The following is a 23,328-nucleotide window of genomic DNA, read 5'->3' on the forward strand; positions in this document are numbered from 1 at the left end:
CACATATACATGTTAAGTTTTATTATCCCAGGGAGAGGATGCTGTTATAAAATCCACTGATTTAAATGACACAGTGGTAAGCTTTCTTTTCCAGCCTTGCTATATATTCATTGCTCTCCTCATTATTTTAGCATCCAACACACCTTGAAATTTTTAATCTGGGAATAAACTAGTTTGTGGACTTGAGAAGTCACAGATAGGTTTTAGCCTGCAGTCAATTAATATTTTTTTCTTTTGTTCCAAAAAGATGTTTAGCCATACATGAATGGTCTCTGTGTTCATAAATATGCAAATTTAGCTTTGTTTGGTTAAAGGAGAGCAATATTATGCTTGTCTCCCATATCTTCAGTCTATGTGACATCTTTAAAAAATGAGCAACAAAAGGAATTTTTGTTCATTCCTCAGATTTCTCCATTCATAATATATGCTAGCCTATATGTGATTTGACACGGGCAGGCATACAGCCTGACATTAAAGAACTTCCCCAAAGATTTATGCCATTACTGGAGACTAGAGGCACATGAACTAATCATTGACTTCCATCCACTCTCATGAATCACTCACTGCACAGGCTCCTGTTCTGTCCCGGTTCTGAGCTAAGATAACTCGCTGAAATCAAAGGCAGTTCTATATGGTAAAGACGGGACAAAATTCAATCAGACAGTTTGTTTTTCCAGTCATGGCTATTCTTAACATATTAACAACCTCAATAAGGTATGAACTTGTAATTTAGTGAAAAGTAGCAAAGATATTGCTTGGCGCCTGTGCTGGAAATCATACATAGGAGCATGTTAAAGGTGGGCATCATCATGAGATCACTTTTGCTAGACTGTAATGGCAACCTGCAGCAAAATATACACAAATTGATACCTAATGAAAGGGTAAGAAATCATCGTCACTTTGTTATTATGCTTCCTCTTTGCAAAACCCTAAGACACAACGGACAGAAAAGATAAAGTTCACCCTAGCCTTTGCTTTCGCAAAAATATAAAACAATGAGGCATCTGAATTCTCTTTACACCTCTAAATCGTTACATACAATAACTATGCCAAGTTTTATGCCAAGACATCTTCGTGTGGATCTCACAAAATACATAGCAGTTTAACCAGATCATTCACAAAGCAACCAAACGCAGGAAGAACATAAGCGTACTTCCTATTTAGTAGATTTCTATTCAGTGGAAGATTCAGGAACCAGGTGGCCATGCTAGGTATAAAGTGGATGGCCATTCATCACATTGCTGTTAATGCTGAACTTACACCCTGTGGCCAACTGCAGTAAGATTTCGGGCACACAGAGCCAGTATGAATGAAATACCATTGTACACTGATTAAACACAAGGATAACCCTTGGTAGCTCATTTTTTTTTAGTTTGTCCAGGTACTTAAAAAAATTATCAACAAACGCTGCAGGAAATGAAATAGCCTGCAGGGAAGAACAGTGAAAGGAGTAGATGGAGGTATCTACACTGTACCTGCTACCTCTCTCTCACAAACACAGACTTCTGTGATGGTGTATTTTCTACTCATGTGACAGAAGGTACTCATAAGAGAAATGGTCTCCCCGGTGAATTTGTAGTTCTACAACCTGAGAGCTAGAAGACTGGTATCTCTACTTTTATTTTGCTTCACAAGCAGAATTCAAAACATAAGTGTATTGGTTTTATACAGAGTAGCCTACAATGAATGTTATATATAAATATATTTACATATTTTATGTAAGGCATTTTTTTAAATTCACTAATACCTTATCTATAGACAGATTTTAGAGTTTTCAACTATGGAAGAAGCACAGTTTTCAAAGTCCATTGTACAGAACACGACTCCTAGGATCAGATAAGATCGGAAAGAGCGCGTTTTAGATTCCCCTCCTGGAAGTCACAACGCACAGCAGCATGGTTAGATGTTCCCGGTAGTTTTGCAGCAAAGAAATGCTGTTTACTTGAGCAAGAGCTCCCCACACTTACTGGACCAGAGATCTTCTTTCTTGCCCCTCAAATAACACCTCATAATTACCCATGGAATCTGCATTTCATGAAATTCACCTAGGAAAATACTGATTTGGAATAGAAATACTATACACAGCATCCAAAACGATAATACTTTGTGGTTTAATATTTCCACAGCCAGAACATTTCAATGATATGTCTTGAAATTAATAATCTCCATCGGATTTTCAGTTTGGAAATTATTTGATAACCTCAGGCTAAAATTATGTGTGTTCTGACATAGGAGGTAGGCTTATTCTCTGATCAAAAGGTTAATGACAATACTGGATGGTTATCCAAAAAGAAAGCCTTCTGCATGCTACTTAAGCTAGTTTGTTTATTCAAAAGTCAAAAGTATGTACAATTGTTAGAGACAGTAGAATACTATAACGATAGGCTAATTTCCTTATTAACCCCCAACACTAGCTATTTCAAAACAAAACTGATGAAATCAATGTTTATCCTTTCTTTTCTATCCCTCTGTATTGATGTTTTTGTTTCCTTCCTTCCTTCCTTCCTTCCTTCCTTCCTTCCTTCCTTCCTTCCTTCCTCCCTTTCTTTCCAATGCATCCTATTCTGTCTTTACACCTCCCTTGTATTCCAGTCGGAGGAGACCATCTGGTGAGTGCTCTCATGCTAAAATGTCAGAAACCTACTCTTTGCTCCTCCCAAAGACATGGATATTTTAAAGTACTGTCTAAAGACAATACTTACTCCAGAAGCAAGCATTTCTAACAGGACAAATTATGCTGAAAGATATATACTGAGTCAAAGAGTTATGGCAGAATTTTCAAATAGTTTCAGGTAAATGTTATTATTCTACTTAACATATGGAATGATCGGGATGTCCAAGTCCTCCTGTCTATTTCTATGCTACTTTTCCATCTTTAATCTGCAAAAACTTCACAGCAAAGGGCAAATTCTACTTTTTTATGAAAACGTCCTGTGTCTTCCAGTTAACAGAGATCACTTGCTTCTAATGGCTACAGTCTTTATACTACAAAGTGTAGCATTTTGTTACAGCATTGCATCTCTCAAATGGGTTTGTGTCGTCTCCTTAAAAAGAATAAAATTTATTTGAAGGCAAAAACTCCTGCCTTCTATTTCTGTTAGATTTCTAGCACAGTGAAGAAACATACTAAGTGTCTAATAAATATCTGATTGATTGATGGCTCGGAGCAGAAAGAAAAAGGCTTGAAAGAAGGGGTCGATGTGCTTAGTAAAATCTTTATCAAAGTTTGAGTAGAGGAGGGACAGTCTAGTTGAACTGAACTCACTACACACACCTAGAATTCTTTGTGTAGATGGTGTTTGCTTAGCTGTTCACTAGGACAGAGGCATGCACCCACCAATTACAAACACTTGCCAACAGCGCTCGAAATACACTTAAAGATGTATACAGAGTACACATTTTTTGTTAGTACATTAAATGGGGTTTACAATACTACCTCACTGGGTTATTTTGAGAAGTCAGTGAGATAACACGTGTCTCGTGCCAAGAACAGAGCTTCCAACATTCACACAGACCCTTCTCTTTCCATCAGATCCTTCCAGTTTAACTGGAATAGAAGTGTTCCCTCCACTCATTTCTGCTTTTTATTTTATCAAAGCCTTGGCACTTTGTCCCAGTAATATTTGAAGGAAAATAAATGCGATTACTCCTGAGACTAATCTGAAATATTAGCGGGAAAGAAGAAAGAGAAGTTTTTTTATTTAAACATCGTATGTTAAACCTTAAAGCATTGGTTTGTCTTAAGAAAAAGAATCATACCTCCATTTGCTTTATAAAAGCTCTAGTTTTCAGTTAACTGTTTGTTGTTGTTGTCCTACTTTGAAATAGTCCTTTTTAGGAATATAAACATGAATTTTGTGAATCAATTTTAGAACAGTTCTAAGAACTCCTTCTGAGGTCTCATATGTAGTAGTCATCATATCCAAAATGCAATTCTTTTTTGTTGTTGTTGTTGTTGTTGAAATGCTCAGTATTTATTGAGCCTACTACTAAATTACACGAGATTCTCTTTTTATTTTCCAATACAAGCAAATACTTTAAATACAATTCAATTCAGACTCTAAACCACTGGACTTACTTTTGAAGTTTTGTCATCATTGATCAAGGGTTGACAGGAATACCAACACTGCAATATATATTTCAACTTTCCTGCCTGGATGGGTAACCACCCCAACCTTCTGTCTATAAAAAAGCTGCATGTAGACGCTCTTCCAATAGACAGTCCACTCCCCACAGTTTCTCAAGCACCGACATTCTCCCCTAGCTGGCCTCTCCTAGCTAAGCAATCCCCCAGGCACTTCTCCTTTCTGTGATCCCAGAAGCTCAAAGTCAGCAAGACTGGCAGGGGAGTGGAGGGGAAGGAGAGAATTCCTAGAAGGATCCTGTTCATTATCCTATCTAAACAGACTCCAGGAAGAGTTTCTGCTTGTGGAGATGCAGCATGGCTGATGTTCAGCATGTTTGGCTGAGTTGGGTGTCTTCCCCCTCCCCCCCCCCCCCCCCCGCCCCACTCACATTCACAATGCTCATGGGATGTTGTTAGTGTTCCTGACAGGTGGCGGGGGTGGGGGTGGGGGGGTCAGTGGTGGTGAGAAAAAGACAATTTTGCCAATTATTTATGTATTTCAAACCCCAGAATAACTACCAAACTTTATAAACTGGAAGAAATAATGAGAAAGTTCCAGTAAAAGAAAAAAAAGGGAAAAGTGATGTAACAGTTTTTGAGTATCGGCTATATCCTGATAGTTTTCTGCATACCATAACTCAACAAGCTTGAGTGGCAGAGTTACCAGAAGAGATTACAGACTCAGTGCAGTCATCAACTTGCCCAAGATCTCTCAACTAGTAACGGGCAGGTGTAGGGTCAATACCCAAGTATGCCATCATTTGAAAGTCTAATTTTCACTACATTACCATGTTTTTCCAGGCTTCCAACTTTAAAGGCCTGTCAAAACTATTTCACTCCTTTGCTCTTCTTTTCATTATTACTTTTTGTTCCCTATCTTCAATGTCCAAGTTAAGCTTTTGCAAGAACCTCACCAAAGCTTATCCTAAATAATAAATACATGTGCAGTAAATGAAGGAATTAACAGGTGAATGAATAGCTATCCTTCTTGACTTCATCCACCTATCTTCAACATTCCCCATTCTATTTACATGTCCCCATTCATTTACTTGTCCTTTGCTAGTGACTCAGTATAGGGAGGGTGCTAATTAGAAGGTATGGGTCACAAATTTGTGTTTTCAAAACCCACTAGTGGGTGTTCCAGAAGTGCACAAGGAACAGTTAAAGCAAAATCAATGACTGACCTAAGATTAAGAAGATTAAAGTGTTTTTAAAACAGATGGGACTATTTTTAGTCAGGAACCAGTAGGACAATTTTGTTTCTCCCCTAGTTCCTATAATATATTAATTGGAAAGAGTCAGGTTAATATTCAAATGGTACAAGTTCCAAGACTTAGTTCAAACATCATCTCCTCCACCATCCTTCTCCAGGGTTCTCCCTGAACCTGCAACCTGGCTACTCACACATCCTCAAGGCTCCACAGCACATGGTTTTATGGTTAACTCTCTTGCTGGAAAGCAAACACTTCAAGGAGAAAAGCCATGTCTCATTCATATTTATATCTCCAAAATTTTGTACAGTGTTAGACACATAGTAGGAATACAACAAATATTTATCAGAAAGGGGGCACTAAGCTTAGCCTTTTCCATATAACTACTCTCAACCTCTAATTTATGTGCTAGCTACCACCTCACCATGCCATTTCTCTGTTTTTCCTTACACAACAGCTAGAAAGGGTTGTTGAAATTGACCATTTCCAATTCCTTGCCTCCAGTTCTCCTGCATTCATTCCAGCTAAACTTTTGCTTACACCTCTTTTCCAAATTGGCTTTCATCAAGGTAGCCAACGACCTCTAAATTGCTAAATTATTAGTCCTCACCTTCCGGTAGAACTCGCAATGGGTCGTCATCACTCTCTCTTCCTTTATATACCAACTTTACTTTGCTTGCAGAACACCACACTCTTGGTTTTCCCCTTGATCCACAATTTTCTTTGCTGTCTCCTCTTCTCTCCAGATCCTAAAGTTGGACTGTCCCAGTGCTCAGTCCCTTAGTCTCAGCTACATCCTTCTCTCCAATCTATTTACAGTTTGCCCTTTGTGAGCTCAACTGTCTAGATCTTGGCGAATCCCAAATTTGTATCTCTAGCTGAGAGTTCTCTAACTGTGGGCCCGAACATCCAGCTGCCTATTTGACACACCCTGGTCTTTTACCTCATACCCACCATATATTGATTGGAGTTGATATTTACTCCATCTTTCCAACTGTTTGGGCAAAAAGTTTCTCTTCTTTTCTTATACCCATAAGGAAATCCTATTTGCTCTATATTCTAAATATATCCCAATTCCTATCACTTCTCATGATTTCCTTCACTACCTCTCTATACAAGTCCCCATAACAAGATCTCCCATTGTCCCAAAAGAGTCTATTCTCAACTCAGCAGCTAAAGTGATCCATTGACAAAGTAAGTCAGACCTACCCACCTGCTCACTGACCCCTCAAGAGAAACACTCTGAAAGTTTTCCATTTCCATCTTCTAGCCCCTAAGACATGTGGCTAGACTTATGGTGCTGTCCATGGAGTGGTTCTAAGAGAAATGCTGTTATCAACGAATCCTTGTTCTGAGCTAGCCTCGGGGAGCCTGTTATATGCATAGCGCTGTGGTTAAGGGTACAGGTGCTGAAGTAAGACTTCACAGATTTGAATCCCTTTTCACCATGTTTGTGTTTCATCTTCCTTATCTATAAAACCAGAACAAAAGGATTGCTGACGATTAAATGACTTGATATGTGAGGTACTTAGAATAGTGCCTGACAGAGAGTCAATGCTCTATACACATTCACTATTATTAAAAGGATTAAAATGGGCAACCAAACAAAGCATTACTTTCAATTTCTGACAGTCAATTTACTTGCCTTTCATTTTTCGCGTCAAGAATGTTAGGACATTTTGTCTTCTGAGAGTAACCCAGAAAGTACCCCATTATGTAACACATCATCTGTGTTGGCAAAATGTAGGAATAAATACACCTTTCAAGTTAGATCACAATCTTACTCGTTACAGCAGTCTGATGTTGGTACCTCCTACATGTGAGGTAAGGGTCTTCAATAGGAGAAAGGTAAAAGCACTGCTGTTTGCAAAGAAGACTGGGTAGTTTTTGGTCTTGACGTAAAATTACGGTGAGATTTCTGAGAGAGGTATCCTGGCCTTAATGCAGCTTAACTTTACGGTTCTGTGCTACAAAGGAGACGGTTGTCATGAAGGCACAACGAAGTGTACGGGGGGCGATGCAGCGGGCGTGTGGTCAGTAACAACTGGTGTAACGGTGGCAGTCTTCGTGTTTGTAGCAAATCAAGCGTGTTGCACGATCACCCTCACAACGGAAGTGCCCAGTCCTTCACCCTCTCCTGTCTGTCCAAGTCTGTGTTCGTGTGTGTCTGCCACCCTTTTCTCATGGTTCTCTGTGGCAGTCAGTCTCCAAAACAGCACCCAATGAACACCGCCTCTTGGCATTTACGTCCTTGTACAGCGATTGCCCACAATGAACAGGACTAAGCTGTGTGTACCAACTGGGTACTGTAAAGTGCTGGCGTGTCACTTCTCAGCTAGATTGTAACAAATATGACTGCTGCCTCTTGCTGGTTTGTTCTTGCAGATTACTCGCTCTTGGGGACGTCAATCACCCTGTCATGAGGACATTCACCCAGCCCTGTAGGGGCCCACACGGAGAGGGATGAAGCCATCTACCTCCCCAACCAGCCAGCACCAGCTTGCCAGGTATAGGAATGGGCTGCCTTGGAATCCTATGACTGATATCCAAGACAACTGAACTTCATGAGACCCCCAAGTTTAAAGCACCCAGAAAAGTCCAAATACTAAAACTGCAGAGAAACTGAGAAATAATAAAGGTTCACTGTTGTTTTCAGCTACCAAGATTTGGGGCCATTTGTTACACAGCAAAGGATAACCAACACACTCTCAATCTCTTGCTGTCCCCATCCAGGTGCGTGTGTCTGCTTTGCTTTATCTTCAGATCCCCAGGGCCCTTTCCCTTATTTCCTGTGGCCCCTCTACTTCTTTTAATGTCCATAAAACAGAACAGGCATATATGTGTATTTTTTTACTTTTGTTCAGCAGGGTATATGGTTAAAAAGTGGCAGTATGAGACGTTGTTTCTAAAGGAAAACTACCAGCTTTCCTTTGTCCCCTTCTCTGTGGGTTATTGGGACTGATTTTTTCCTCATCTTTATTCCTCCCTAAGCTACCAACTGGGGGAAAGGGAAGGGTGAAGTTAGAAGCACAAAATGTTCCCTGACAGTCATTAAATTTCATCTTAATGAAATTAAGATAACAATCATTAAAACAGAATATTTATGCTTAACAGCATTACATATATTCAAACTCACTGTACTGTATGTGACTATTTAAAAAGGCTGCATCAAAGCAAAAATGAGCCCTATTTCCTAATGAACTTGGCATCATAAGGGAAAAAAGCATTAAACATTGTATATTAACTATCTCGCTTCCTATCCCAAAGTCATTTACTTAGTATCATTTAGGTAAATGATAAAATGTGACCAAAAAGTTATTTTAAATTTGATTTGGATACTATAAAGTTCCCAAAATTGGATCCTCCAATGCCAGATATACTTCAGGAGCAATACGCAAGAGGCTGCTTCCTGTGTTCTCTATCTTATGCTTTCTGCTCTTCTAATTTTTTTATACAATAAAAAAATTTGTTTTAGTTTTGTTGGTACCAATTTATGGTATCCTAGAAACTCCACAGTGATGGAAAAGAACAGGTACTCACAACAAAGCAGAATTACCAACATATTTATGGCCTTATCATTTGACAGGGAAGGTCAAAGCTTCTCCGAGTTTATTCATGACCCTGCACCAGCTTTCAATTCTTTGAAAATTGCTCCTTGATACCCGGCTTCCATGAAATCACAGAGAGTGGCAGCTACTCTCTTAAGGCATAAATCAGATTCTAAATAACTGATAGCACTTTTTTCCTGTAGACCTGGACAAGGAAAGCACTGCATTTTCATTGTTGAGTGCAAGCACTTCGAAAACCCGGTGCACAAAGAACGTTTTCAGGGTTTAATTTCTGAAGTTATCTGTAAGAAAAGAATCTTTGGGTGGATACAAAATAAAGGTCCTGCTCTTGAATGTCACTGGCGTTTTAATATCTCTTCTTTCATTCTCCATATCCAAGTTAAATACTGTCACAGACTTCGTGATTGTTTATCATGATTAATGCTGTCATGACTCTGTTGTTCCAAACTTCAAAAGTGAAAGATGTGTATGATTTGGGCACAACTATAACACAAGCCAAGGACACAGTGGCAAGTGAAATAGCTATGTGTATATGCAACTAGCTACTTAGAAAAAAATAAGTAAAACTAAAGAGATTTTTTTTAAAGTCAGGACAAAATATTAATTTTTTTTCCTGTATGATGTCAGTAATTCTTTATTGCAGGGAACATTAAGAAGTATGTTCTGGGAAGCCTTTATTCTAACCATCAGTAACAGTTTTTAAACATTTGGCATTTAATAGCTCAGTCGTGGTAGTTGGGCATTTTCTGAGATATATATATTGATGCACCTGGTAAAGGGCTGAAAACCATCTCATGTGCAAAATAGTTGAAAACTCAGGATCTTTAATGGGTACGCATGGTTTTCAATGGACAAGCTATCTTTACTCATGTATGAAAATAATTAAATGTTGCTTTTCCATTTAGCTGTTTATCTTAATAAAACATTACTATTGTTCTACTAACGGCCATTTGGATGACTGTTCTATAAGAGAACGCTGGCATTCAGTCTCAGTCGCTGTATTTTAGCTTATATTTATCACTGTGTCTGCAGTGACAGTGCCAAGAGAGGCAGCCACAGTGGGGGCAGAATCGGTGTAGACTCAGGTCTGGTTATCTGGAACAGATGCTATTCTGCCGCTTACGGGTGGTGTGACTTTGGACAACTGAATTCATCTCTTTCCGTCTCAATTCCCTCACTTGCCAAACTGAGGAGATACTATCTAACATCACAAAGTTGTTGCAGTGGCTAAATCAAGAGTAGGCACGAAGCACTTAGAATAGTTTTCAATAAATCTCAGCTATTTCAAAGTCATTGTTTTGTCATGGCAAACACAAAAAATAAAGGAGGTGCCCTTAATGTGTGAACAATGCACTTGTATGAGGAGACGAGCTCTGTTGCCCGTCTGTAATTATTATTTAATTTCATTAGATAAACCAATAGAGAAAACAAGAGGCAGAAGGCACATTGTAATTCCCATGTGGTACTTTTTATAAGAAATACCTTCATATAATTTCACCTCTGTCTACACCACTCCTTTTCAACCTCAATGTCCATTCTAAGGGCCAGTCTACACAGCAGTGTGGGACATCACCTTCTCAGTGTCTCAAGGCTGCTGTGAAAACACAGACCAAGGAAGTGCACACAGAGGCTATCACATGAAAGAAAAACGAGTATGACCGAATCATTATTTGTCTTAAAAATGCTGTAATTTCACTGCTTTATTCTACATCCTAGCCCCTCCATAAATTCCACAATTCAGAGTGCTGCTTGCTTTGGACATACTATCTAAGTCAAAATCAGAAGCCTATCTCCCGAATCCAAGTTGGACATCACAGCTGGTTTAAAAGTTATTGGAAAAAGGTAATTTTGTGGTAATTTCCAATCCTCAATGAATCTTTAAAAGTCTTACTCACTTAAGAAATGGACTGTTCAATTTTTGGCAACATTGGCCATTGAAGTAACAGGAGCTAGGGTGCCATGTGTATGCCGTAGAGATAAATTAGAACTCATTCTGTAGGAACCCTCTCACCCAATTTTCTCTCTTTTCCTTAAGAGAGAACTTAACAAGAGACAGCATAAAAGGAGTTTTGGGGACGCCTGGGTGGTTCGGTTGGTTAAGCATCTGACTCTTGATTTCGGCTCAGGTCATGATCTCATGAGTTGGTGGGATCGAGCCGTGTGTTGGGCAATGCGCTGACAGCGTGGAGCCTGCTTGAGATTCTCTCCCTCTCTCTTTTTCTGCCCTTCTCTTCTTCTCTCTCTCTGTCCCCTCCCCACCTTTCAAAATACATAAACATTAAAAAAAAAGTTTTTGAAACCAGGCAGTTTTCTTCCCATTAAAATTGCTTCTCTTTATGTCCTTCTTCTGAGAGCTGAAGGTTGATGTCCCAGTAGCACTGAGTATTAACAAACAACCTCATTCTGTTCTTTAAGTAACTCAGGAAAAAATGCATTCTGAAAGGATAGATACCACTTCCTCAAATGAGAAAGGTTGGTATCGAAATGTTAGCATAAATACTGGACTTTTGCAAGCGCAAGAACGATATATAGGATACATATGCTTTTAAACCAAACTAGCCCATTTTAACCTTCCACTTCTCAGATACTAATGCATAAATAATATTTCCAGTCCTTTCTCTCCCAACCCAAACTTATAGACTAAAATAAAATCAATTAAAAACTCAGAGTAACTCTGCTCTGTGAGAAGTCAGCATGGTGTGGCAGATGGAGAAAGCGCTGGGCAGAGCAGAAAGAGCACGATATTAAGGCCAATATCATGTTTTATGACCTCACAGAAATCTCGTTCTCCAGGCCCGTTTGAATATAATACAGTGCTCTTCCCTTGCCCATCGTGATTAAACTTGTTAATGCAAATACAACGTGCCCAAGTGCCCAATATGTTCTTCTGGTATTTCTGACCGAATGGGAAGCTTTTAGATTAATCTGGTTTTAGAAATGCTAACAACATTATAAAGTGAGGAGTGATGGGGCGGCGACATGCAAGAACCAGGGCAGAAGGGAAGAGAAAGCTCCCGCACGTGGGGGCGCTGGATCCGGGGGCGCCCGGAGTTGCTGCTGGAATGGAGCGGTGTCCAGATTTACCACTGCAGACCTTAAGTCCAGGTTATGACAAGTCTTCTAAGCACTTAAAACTTAAATGAATATGGAGTGGATAATGAGATTTTTTTTTCTCTCTAAAACCTAAGTCTGATGAATGATGCCTAGAAGTATCATTAGTCATTTTTATGAGTGCTCAGCTCAGCAATATGAGGCTTTTTTTTTTCATGCCTAAAAGAAAGATTTTCTTTGTTTTGGCTTCTCAAGGATGGTGACACATCCCCTTTTGAAAGAAATGTCATCCCTATAAAAATAGCTAAGATAATATAGTTTCCTCCTAAATAATAAAAAGTACACTGTGAATGTATTTTAAGGTATAAAACCATGGATTTATGTTAATAACTGTATCCCCTAATTAGGTTCTTAGATATTATTTGCAACAACCAAAATGATTAGTTTTTCTTAAAATACATGTATATGTGATAATGAATTGGTTATAGTTTATAAAAAGATAAATGACAGATATACAACCGTGTATACTAGAAATCACTTTTATTTGATGAAAATAAAAAATAAATCAATCCTGTTACACAACTGTCTGAAGGAATCTAGAATTAATAATCATTATGACTGGGGCAGGCACCTGAGTGGCTCAGTCAGTTAAGCATCTGACTTCGGCTCAGGTCACGATCTCACAGCTCATGGGTTCGAGCCCCACATTGGGCTCTGTGCTGACAGTTCGGAACCTGGAGCCTGCTTTGGATTCTGTGTCTCTCTTACTCTTTGCCCCTCCCCTGTTCACACTCTGTCTCTCTCTCTTTCAAAAATGAATGAACATTAAAAAAAAAAAAAAGCATGGATGTACAAGTGCTGTTACAAAAAATAATCATTATGAGTGAGCCTTAAAAAAAAGGTAAGAAAAAGTACATTATATTATTGTTTGACTCAAATATTTTTTCTATTATTTGCAAGCTCAGAAGTTGCCACAGATAAACTTCTGACAAGAACTATAAAGGGTCTTGTTTCCATTTAAAAAAGGCATTTAATAATTAAGGTTTTGCTTTTAAAAATAATAATCCTGAGGTAAAAACTGTTTCCATGTTTAAAAATATGCACATTTGCAGATGGACATTTTTTTTTCTCATGGAAGATGGTCTTGAAATTATAATAGTCAGTACCTGATAACTAAATCCCATGAACATATTATAGGTTTGCTTAAAAACTATTTTCATATTCAATTTGAAGATGAGAGTCACCTTGAGTTATTTCTTATGACTTCAATGTGAAATGGAGGAAAAATCATTTATACGGTGAATAGTAAATGTTCTATGAAATACACCCAGAGAGCCCTTGAATCATGCCAGGAGAGTTAGAGGGGCAGAGGGTGAGTAGGGCTGGAACTGTACAACAACTCTACACAGATGAAATATTTGGCATTAGAAAAAAATAAAACTGTGGTCAAAATTCCATATGTAGCAAAAATTACTATTAGGATACAAATAAAAGTACCTTCAAATTCAATTTCTTAACCAAAGATTTTATCCATAACTTTAAACAACACAGCTCCAAGTCTTAAAAAAATAAAGGAAAGAAAAATCTTCAAGGAATAACGAAAACAATATAAAATATTAAGACTAACAAAATCTCATGTTCACTCCAGACTCAGATATTCAACTGCCACTCAAGATCCCTAGGTGAAGGTTCAATGGCCATCTCTGACTTAACACAGCTGAATCAACCCTAGTTCCTACCCACAGCCCATCCTCTTCCCCTCCCCACTTTCAGTGTGTCAGTAAATGGTACCACCATCCACCAAGCCCAAGACTAAACTGATTATTCTATTCAACAAAGGGTATCATGAACAAAGCTAATAGATGATGTGATGAGAAAAGACATTTTGTAATGTTCAGAGTTGACAGCGGATTCATCTTTAAAATATATAAGAAACATAGCAATAAAAATTTGACACTATCCCCAACAGAAAAAATGAGTTAACACTAACAAGCAGGATTAAGGAGCGAGCATGCTTGTCGTGATGAGCAATGAGTGGTGAATCAGTATACTATACACCTGAAACTAATATAACACTTTATGGTAACTGTACTGGAATTAAATGAAAACAAAACAAAATAAAAATATATATATATAAACACTCCTAATGTAAAAAAAATAACAAGCATATGAAGAGATGCTAAGACTCATTAGTAATGACAGAAATACAAATGAACATACCAAGATATCACCTGATTCTTATATACTTTATATCCAGAAGTTTGGATAATGTGAAGTGTTGGTGGGGATATGGGGATAATTTTTAAAACACAATAAAAATTTAAAAAACCCCCACATACTGCTGGTTTGGTAAAAGCATTCTAGAGGGCAATCTGGAACCGGTTAAATAAAGTAAACATATACCCTATGATCTAGCAATCCTTTTCTAGCTATATATGTGTCAAAGAAAAGCTCACTCAAGTCCATAAAGGTATATATGACGGGGGTTCCTTACATTATTAGCAGGGGTGGAGCTGGGTGGGATCGGAGGGGGTGATTCAAGGTTTGGAAGCAATTTGGTGCCCGGTATTCAGAGTGGATGGGCAAATATACTAGATGTCCAACATACAATGCTATGAAAAACCTAAAAAGGACAGATGTATATACAGCAGCACAGAAAGATCTTACTGAAAGATCTTGCTGAGTAAAAAGGTAATCAGAAAAGACATGGAGAAAATGCACACTGCTAAGCAAAACAAGCCAGTGTGAAAAACTACACGCTGTAATGATTTCCATTATATGACATTTGAGAAAAGACAAAACTTTAGCAAGAGTAAAAAATGAGTGGTTCCCAAGGGTGTGAGGAAAGGTGAGGGTCAGTGATTAGCGGAAACCCAGGGGACTAATAGCAGGATGAACCTATACTGCAAGACACTGTCATGGTGGACGCGTGACAGTATGAGTTTGTCATAACCTACAGAACGATACCAAGAAGACAAAGAATGAACTTTATTGTATGCAAACTTAAAGAACCACTTAGGAGGTTCAGGGGATCTTGGGGAAAACTGCAGGGTGTGATAGGAGAACCTCACTGTACTACAAATATAAGGAACAATCTCAATGAAGGCAGAAGGAAAAAAAGGTGCTGACCTACCTAGCTTTGGAAATGAATGGTCTCTAAGAGTATAGGCAAAGGAACTACGTGAGCACTGTACTCTGGTTGATAAAAGTTTCCTATACGTGTGCAAGTTAACAGTTCTAATAGTGCTATCCATGTATAGTGAAGTTAAAGAATTAAATAAATGGTAGAGGGTGAGATCCAGGTTCCTCAGTGATGGAGTGGGGGATTACAGGCAAGCAAGGGGAATAAGCTAGAATGATCCCTGCAGTAATGGATTCGGGTTGGAAACATCAGCAAAAACTCATGTTTAATTTCATACAGATGCATATATAAATATGTAAAATATGTATAAATGCAGGTATATACATAGGTTCATATACACACCTATATTTCCTGGCTGAGAGGATGTAGAGAAATGACACCCCAGTAGTAATAAGCACACCTAGCATCCAGAATTTGGTTTCTAATACCATTCCCTAACAAAAGGAAACAGAACTCTAAAGAGAAATGGATGATTCTAGAACTAGGGCAGGAAATATACAGGATGAGCCTATAGCATCTTGTAGTATGAAGAAAATCTACACATGCATGCATGTATGGGACAGATGGACACACACAATTTTGGGGGCTAATTCAAAGGGGCACAGGACCCAAGTGAAAGAGTTCCCAACAGCCAAAACTGAAACAGCTTGAAAAACCAAATAAATGAAATACTATTAGAATACAAATCAATATACAGAAAAAATATTCATTAGCCTGAGAAAAATAAATTATTGAATACATTTTTAAATGGGGGAAAAAGAGAGAAATTCCATACACAAAAATTCCAAATAAATTATGTTAACTACCCTAATGGAGTGGCAGTATAACTGTCCCCACCCCTTAAGTGCAAGCTGCACATATTGATTTCCTTCCAGAGTAAATATGGAAGGGGTATGGGTGGGAAAGGCAGGGCAACTTCAAAGTGGAAAAGGCTGACACACACTGCTTTTAGCTAGGTGATCAAGGTTAGCAAAAATAGCGGTAAGTCATACTGCTTGTATGTACCTTTGGGCTAATGTGATAAAAATAGTACTTTAACTCTTCCTCTCTAAAACATATGGACCCAGTCTAATCATGAGAAAAACATCAGATGCATTCTATACAGAGCATCCTACATTATGTCTGACCAGGACTCCTCAAAACTGCCAAGGTCAACAAAAACAAGGAATGTCTGATAAAAACGTCACAATCAAGAGAAACTTAAGGAGACATAATATCTAAAATGTTACATGGGATCCTCAGTGGGATTCTGGAATAGAAAAAGGACACCAAGTTAAAAAGTAAGGACCTATGAACAAACTATGGACTTTCGTTAACAGTAAGTCAGTATTAAGTATAATAAATGCACCATACAATAGATTAGTAATAATAAGGAGAACTATGTGTGTGGAATAAGGAGACATATATGCAAATTCTTTGTACTATTCACTTAATCACTCTAATCTGTAAGTCTAAAACTATTTTTAAAAGTCAGTCTGTTACGGGGTGCCTGAGTGGCTCAGTCGGTTGAGCGTCCGACCTCGGCTCAAGTCATGATGTCGCAATTTGTGTGTTTGAGCCCCAGGTCGGGCTCTGTGCTGACAGCTCGGAGCCTAGAGCCTGCTTCGGATTCTGTGTCTCCCTCTCTCTCCGCCCCTCCCCCACTTGTGCTCTGTCTCTATCAAAATAAATAAAATATAAAAAAAAATTTTTTAAAAGTAAGTCTGTTACTAAAAATATATAATTATCTACAAAGGTAATAAGGTAAAAAAAAAAAAGTCATTTACGTAAAGTACATATACACACAACCCAAAATCAGAAAAGAAGAAGAAAAACTGAGAAGAGCATATGCAACTGACATTATAGACAAAGGGGAAATACCATTAATACATAGAGAGAGGGTCTAACAGTAACAGAAAAAAATTAGGCCAATAACTTTAGAGAAAAATGGACAGTCCAGAGAAAAAGAATTTAAACATATAAGAATATGCTCAATCTCACTGATAACAAGAAAAATGTAAACCAAAACTATTTTGGGATTTTTTTTTTTAATGTTTATTTATTTGTGAGAGAGAGAGAGAGAGAGAGAGAGAAAGAACGTCAGCGGGGAAGGGGCAGAGACAGAGAGAAACACAGAATCTGAAGCAGGCTCCAGGCTCTGAGAGATCAGCACAGAGCCTGACGCGGGGCTCGAACCCATGAACCGGGAGAACCCATGACCTGAGCCCAAGTGGGACGTGTAACTGACTGAGCCACTGGGATGCCCCTTTATAGACAGGCAAGGCTGAGAAGAAACAGGCACTCTTACTACCGCAGTGCACAACCCTATCGTGGAGCACTTGAAACATGTCAGACGCTTAGAGCCAGTGATCATGATTCTAGGGCTCTAACCGAAGACACACCGGCAAAAATACAAAAAGGCACATAAAAAACAATTATTCGCTGTACTGCATCGCATCATTGTAGTCCCGGCTTACAGACAAAATGAAACATCAATGGAGTACATCAGAGAGACCAGAAACAGATCCACATGTACACAGATAGCTGATTTTTGACAAAGCTACAAAGGCAATACAGTGGGGACAGAATAGTCTTTACGACAAATGGTGCTGGAAAACTAGATACCTAAATACAAATAAAGGAATGTCAATCCATACCTCACATGGTATACAAAAAATAACTCAAAATGGATCACAGTTCTAATGTAAAACCTAAAACTACAGAACTTCTAAGAGAAAACATAAAAGGAAACTCCTGTAACCTTGCGCTGGATAAGATTTCTCAGACAAAGCACCAAAAGCAGGATCCATAACCTAAAGGATGGATAAAGTGGACTTCATCAAAATTTTAAAACTCTGCTCATCAAAAGAGTATTTCCCTGTTGTCCTGAGTCTGAAAGCAAGTATAAGTAGGACCTCATGTTACCCTAGTTTTGTCAAGTCAATCAATTTAGCAGCTACAAGCGTTCCCTTTAACGCCCAGATTATGGTCTCTAACTATTCTTTCTTAATAAAAGGGCCCCTCGGAGAAATTCCAGGACTCAGCCGGGAAATGTACAAGATGAGCCAGGAACATACTACAGAGACAGAAAAGCAAGACAGTTATCAGACTGGCGGGTTTGTGTCAAAAGGATTCATTCAGACGCCAAACTGAATATGTTCCCGCTGGCCAAAGGTAGGACACTTTGAGTAGCAAGAAGGATAAGAACTAGAATGGACCAATTGTACATATCACATATGCTAAAATCCACCAGCTCAAAGAAGACTAGCTGATCAGTGTTGAAGACGCTGGGGAATCAGCTGGGTGGCCGCGGGAGACGCCTTGATGGTGTGTCCCCAGAGCAGCGGGCAGGGGGATGGGGCAAGCCAGGACCGCTAACACCGAGAGGGACTGCGGTGCGGCGCCTCCCACAGGGGGAAGTCCACATCAAACCTAGAAGGACAGATCACTGAACAACCCCGAGCGTCAGCTGTACCCAAGGTGATTTCAGCAGCGTAAGGTCCCGTGGTAGATTTTCAGCCGGAACCGAGCCAGGCATTTTTAGCTGAGACACCAAGAGGCAGTTAAAGCAGGGCTGGAACAGCCAGGGGGGCTGATTTCCAAGGGAACCCCCAGGCTCCATATGCTCTTTGCAGTGTCCTCCCCAAGCTCGCATTGTTTGCAGGAGAACCTGCATCAAACCTTGATCTGCAGCCCTTCCTCAGGTCTTCAAGACCCTCGAACCTTACGCGGACCTTGCATTTGGTGGAAGAGCAGCCACGACTGTGGGAAAAGAGCCGCAAGATGCCGTGGCACACGGACGACAGAATGAGACGGGTCCTGCAAGATGGCCAAATTTTCACTGGCAACCTTAAGTCTTTTGACAAGCATATCTTTGTGACGCAGATGAATTCAGGAAGATCTGAGCTAAAGATTGCCAAGCAGCCATAGAGTGAAGAAAGGGAGTTTGGGGTCTGGTGTGGCTACATGGGGAAAACTTGGTTTCCACGACTCCCCGGAGACACGGGCATCGTGGCATCCCACCTGCTGGAGCTGCAGGAGGCCCTGGGGTCAGCAGGGCAGCTGGCAGAGGAGTGTGACTGGTGTTCCAATCCCCCAGACTCCTACTGGATGAGCAGACACTGTCTGAGGGGCCGGGGGCCATCCCAACAGGTAATGAGTGACTTCCCCCCACCCACTCCTGCGGGCCGAGCAACACCACCTCCAGGCATTATGGCTCCTTCACCTGGTATAAGACCCCCCGTGGACCCACCAGCTGGGCTTCCCCCTGCTTGAGGGACACCAATAGGCATGCCCCCTCCAGGAACGAGACCCCCTCTGCCAGGAATTAGTGGTTCAACATCCTCCCGGAATGCAGCCACCAAGACTCTAGGATACTATCAATCCTTCTTAAATCGCTTTTTTTCTCTGCACTGTATCTTGTGAAACTGTGTAGAGTGTTTGTGAGCCTTTGTTCCCTCAAACTGCATTAATATTAGCCAATAAATGCATATAACAATAAAAAAAAAGAATGTTAGGGAATCAATTCCTTATTTTGAAACATAGTAGATAAGAGAAAAAAGAATTAAGTGCATATCCTGCTTTCCTTTACAGACTATTCCGCAGGATAACTTAGTAGCTGGTCTGAGGGAAGCTTCTCTTTATAGAGGTATTTCAGGCAATAATGAAGTAATAATGGCAGAATAGTTTAGGATGACCATTGAGCAGCCACTAGTAAGGTCATGGAGGCGCATGATGACGACGTCACAATAAAGACCAAGCCAATGTCATGTAATGTCCCCTTTTTCAGAAGTCTCCCCTCAGGTTTTGCGTTGTTTCTGATCATAGCTCTAGAACTAACTAAAAATAACAAAAATTCAAAGGAAAATAGAAAGCATTTAATGACACCAAGCCACACAATGAGCCCAGAATGTGAAAATTCCATAGAACAAATGACAAAGTTTCTTCAGAGAAAATACTGAGGAGGGGAAGAAAAAGAGGAAGGAGAAGAAAAAGAGAAATGGAGACAGCGACAGACAAGGGGACCTACTTTTTAAAAGAATGACAAAAAAAATCCATTGCAATGTACAGACCTTGTTTGGATCTCGGATCACACGGCAAATGGTAAAGACCTCTTACAACAATGGAGGAAATGGAAACACCTTATCACATTAAGTAATTATTTTTAACTTCTATGGGGTGTGAAAACGGGATTGTAATTATGGTTTTTAGGAGTCCTTTTCTTTTACAGATGTGTACAAAAATATTTTTAGTGGCCATGAAAACAATACACAATTTGCAAAGGATATACAAACAAAAAGATAAATTATGTATTAGGAATAGTTCCTTATGTGATGGAAAGGGAATCCTAGAGGGGAACTGGATTTGAATCAACAAGTCCTAACCAAATGGTGAAACAAAGTGACCAAGGATGACAATGTGCCAATAATGTGTGATTAATTCAGCCCTTTCCAGTTGAAGCCCAAAAGGAAAGAAACCAAACCAAACCAAACAAAACAAAACCAGCTTTCACATACATGGCCTTGAACGCTGTAACTTTCATGAAACGTACGTGCATTATCATTCCAGTTGCACATGGAGAAACTGAGACTCACTCAGCATTCCCAGGAGCCGCGGCCAGTAAACACCACAGTTAGGACTTAGCCTCCCACATAGAGCCAGAAGCCCTACGACACCTATGTACTCGTTGAGTAATTTGAAAATTTCAGACCTGACGAAGCACAGGATAATAGACACCACGTTGCTTCTGCATACGTTTGCTCATTAAATATCTATCCTATAATTAACTGTGATATACGGTCTCTTTCTAGTTCCCTTTGTAATGATTCTGAATGTTTCCTTTGAGTACAACTCCTGTCCCAAAGAGCCTTGTTGTAATAAACTTCTATTTTAGACATAAATGCATTTTTTCATGTAAAAGGCATTGTAGATAAAAGGAAGAGAGGACAAGATTTGTAGCATTAATTTTTTTTAATGTTGCACATCAACATTTTTATGCTAAGTAGTAAGTTAGAATTTGGTTCATAAAATTGTTTTAAATGAAGTGTGTGTTAAAGATAAGGCGGATTTAAAGAATTATGCACTATTTGGTTTTAGAAATGAAATTCTTTACGGCAGCCTACTGGATGGTATGCAGGATTAAGTGTTGCTGCTAATAATGTTGGGGCCATATTTAACACTATTTAAAGATCTGTTATGAACGTGGCTGCAATGAATTGGTGTTTACAAGGGCAGGAATACTTGCATCTAAGAGGTAAGTGCCATGAACAGAACATAAGGTCTGCCTATGGAGTTGCATCTATGGCCTATCCATCTAGGTTTCTATCACTGAAAACAGCCTCAAATTGTTTTTCTCACGGACAGCAGAGTAGCAATTAACAAGAATACAGAGCAGGCCACATGCAAGCCAAGTGCCTGGGTGCATCTCATCCCTGCATGATACTAGCTGTACGTAAGACCGGTCTATGGCATGATATGTTCTGCTTCTCTAGGCTTCCATGATGTTCTGTAGATATATCTGGAACTTTATTTTATTGTGAAATCATCATCTATTTAGGGATGATACTGAGTAACTCTTTGAGAGTAACTTATTCCTCCTCAGTCCAGCAATTTGTTAATACCAGATACAAATAAGTCTTTAATAATATGCTGGTCAAATGAATGTATGAAAAAAACTCATCCAAGTCCTTTTATTTTTCGTAAGGCTTACTCTGCTCTGGGAAATATTTTATGGTGTGAAATATGCTCAGAAAAAAATATTAAGCTCTATTCATAGCTTTTCAATTACTATTATCAAAATTTCAAAGAGTGCCCACTTCTTAATAGCCTAGCTTCACCCAGGAGAAAATAAATCCTTCCCCTGAGCGGCATTTTTGTACATTAACCTTCCCTGATAAAATAAGACCAATGTTCCATACTCTGTGCCTTTTACCTTGAGGGCTTCTGGTTAGGAGTGAAATTGGCTTCCTATCATCAGACAATTGGAAAGGCCAACGTGTATGTAATTAATCAATTTTGAGGCCCCTCTATCAACAGGACTTTTTCCAAAAAGAAAAGACTCTGATTCATTATCATTACTACCTCAGCTATGATAGAATATTCTTCTTCTTCTTTGATAAGAAAACTGATTGTGTCCATTCATTTTTATTTAAAAACACATACACTCGACAAAAGTCGGCAGTGAAGCCTATTACTCGGTTATAAAGAGTGATGTGGTATTTATAGGTTATGTTTAATGAGTTTATCCATAAATTGTTTCTTCTACACCGAATGGCATCGTGTCAAGGTCACGAATCATGTAACTGGAAATGGTCATGGAGTGAAGAAAACTCAAGGGTCAATCTGACACAGATTTGGAATGTGGCTTTTCTGTTAAGGAGTGGAATAACCCTTGGAAGTCAGTTCATCTTTTTAAGACCCAGTTTTTTCATCTTGAAAATTGGGTCATATTGTCTCCACCTCATAAGGTGTTTTGAGAACAAAATAGGTCTCAAGTGGGAATCACCTGAGGAACACTCCCTAAATATACATAATCACAACTCAAAGAACTACCTTGTCTGAACTTCTAGTATGTTCTTTCAAAAAGCTGCACATGGATAAATGATGGTACATTTAGATACATCCACACAATATTGTACTAACCAGTCATAATAAAGGTTGAGGATGATTTCTATTGCTGAATATGGTGGTTTTCAAAATATATTATTAGGTGAAAAAAGGAGATTGAGACAGATGTATACACTATGCCAAATTTCATATAAAAAGGGGGAAGTGAGAAAATGTGTACAGATCTGCCTTGTTTTGCCTTTTTTTTTTTTTTTTTTTGCAAGAATCTAGAAGATTCTGAAGGAGGGTAGTGGTGGTGAGGGAAACTGGAATAAACACAAGTCCTCTCCTGAGGTTATCTTTTTATCAAGCTTTGCCTTTGGATTACGTAACTGTTGTAAAATATTTAAATAATTAAAAGATAAAGTCTTATAACTTCAAATAAACTATAACAAATGAGCCTAAGAGTATATTAAATTAGTAGCATAACCACAGGAAGAAAAATATTTAATGTTTAAAGTGAGAAATTTTAGATACAGTGCTCTGACTGGGATATAATTTAAAGACAGACCTACAAAGAAATCTTAAATTTCGCTCACTAGGTTCACTATTAATAGTAATGCGGGAACTATAAATTTGAAACTAGCTACTATATATCATAGTATAATACAAGCATGACATTTCAAGCCAGGATTATGAGGGGAT

At 39.0% G+C, this 23,328-nt stretch overlaps 1 protein-coding gene and 1 pseudogene across 14 annotated transcripts in view; one reads left to right on the forward strand and one right to left on the reverse strand.

The window, feature by feature from the left end:
• The window catches only part of TPK1 (thiamin pyrophosphokinase 1), a 350,382-nt gene that overhangs the window by 98,997 nt on the left and 228,057 nt on the right, over positions 1-23,328 (reverse strand). The gene's annotated exons all lie outside the window — the stretch shown is intronic.
• On the forward strand, positions 18,862-19,450 carry LOC132673627 (small nuclear ribonucleoprotein-associated protein N pseudogene; annotated as a pseudogene).

The sequence above is a fragment of the Panthera onca genome, chromosome A2, assembly GCF_046562875.1.
Source record: "Panthera onca isolate mPanOnc1 chromosome A2, mPanOnc1 haplotype 2, whole genome shotgun sequence".
Classification (NCBI taxonomy): domain Eukaryota; kingdom Metazoa; phylum Chordata; class Mammalia; order Carnivora; family Felidae; genus Panthera; species Panthera onca.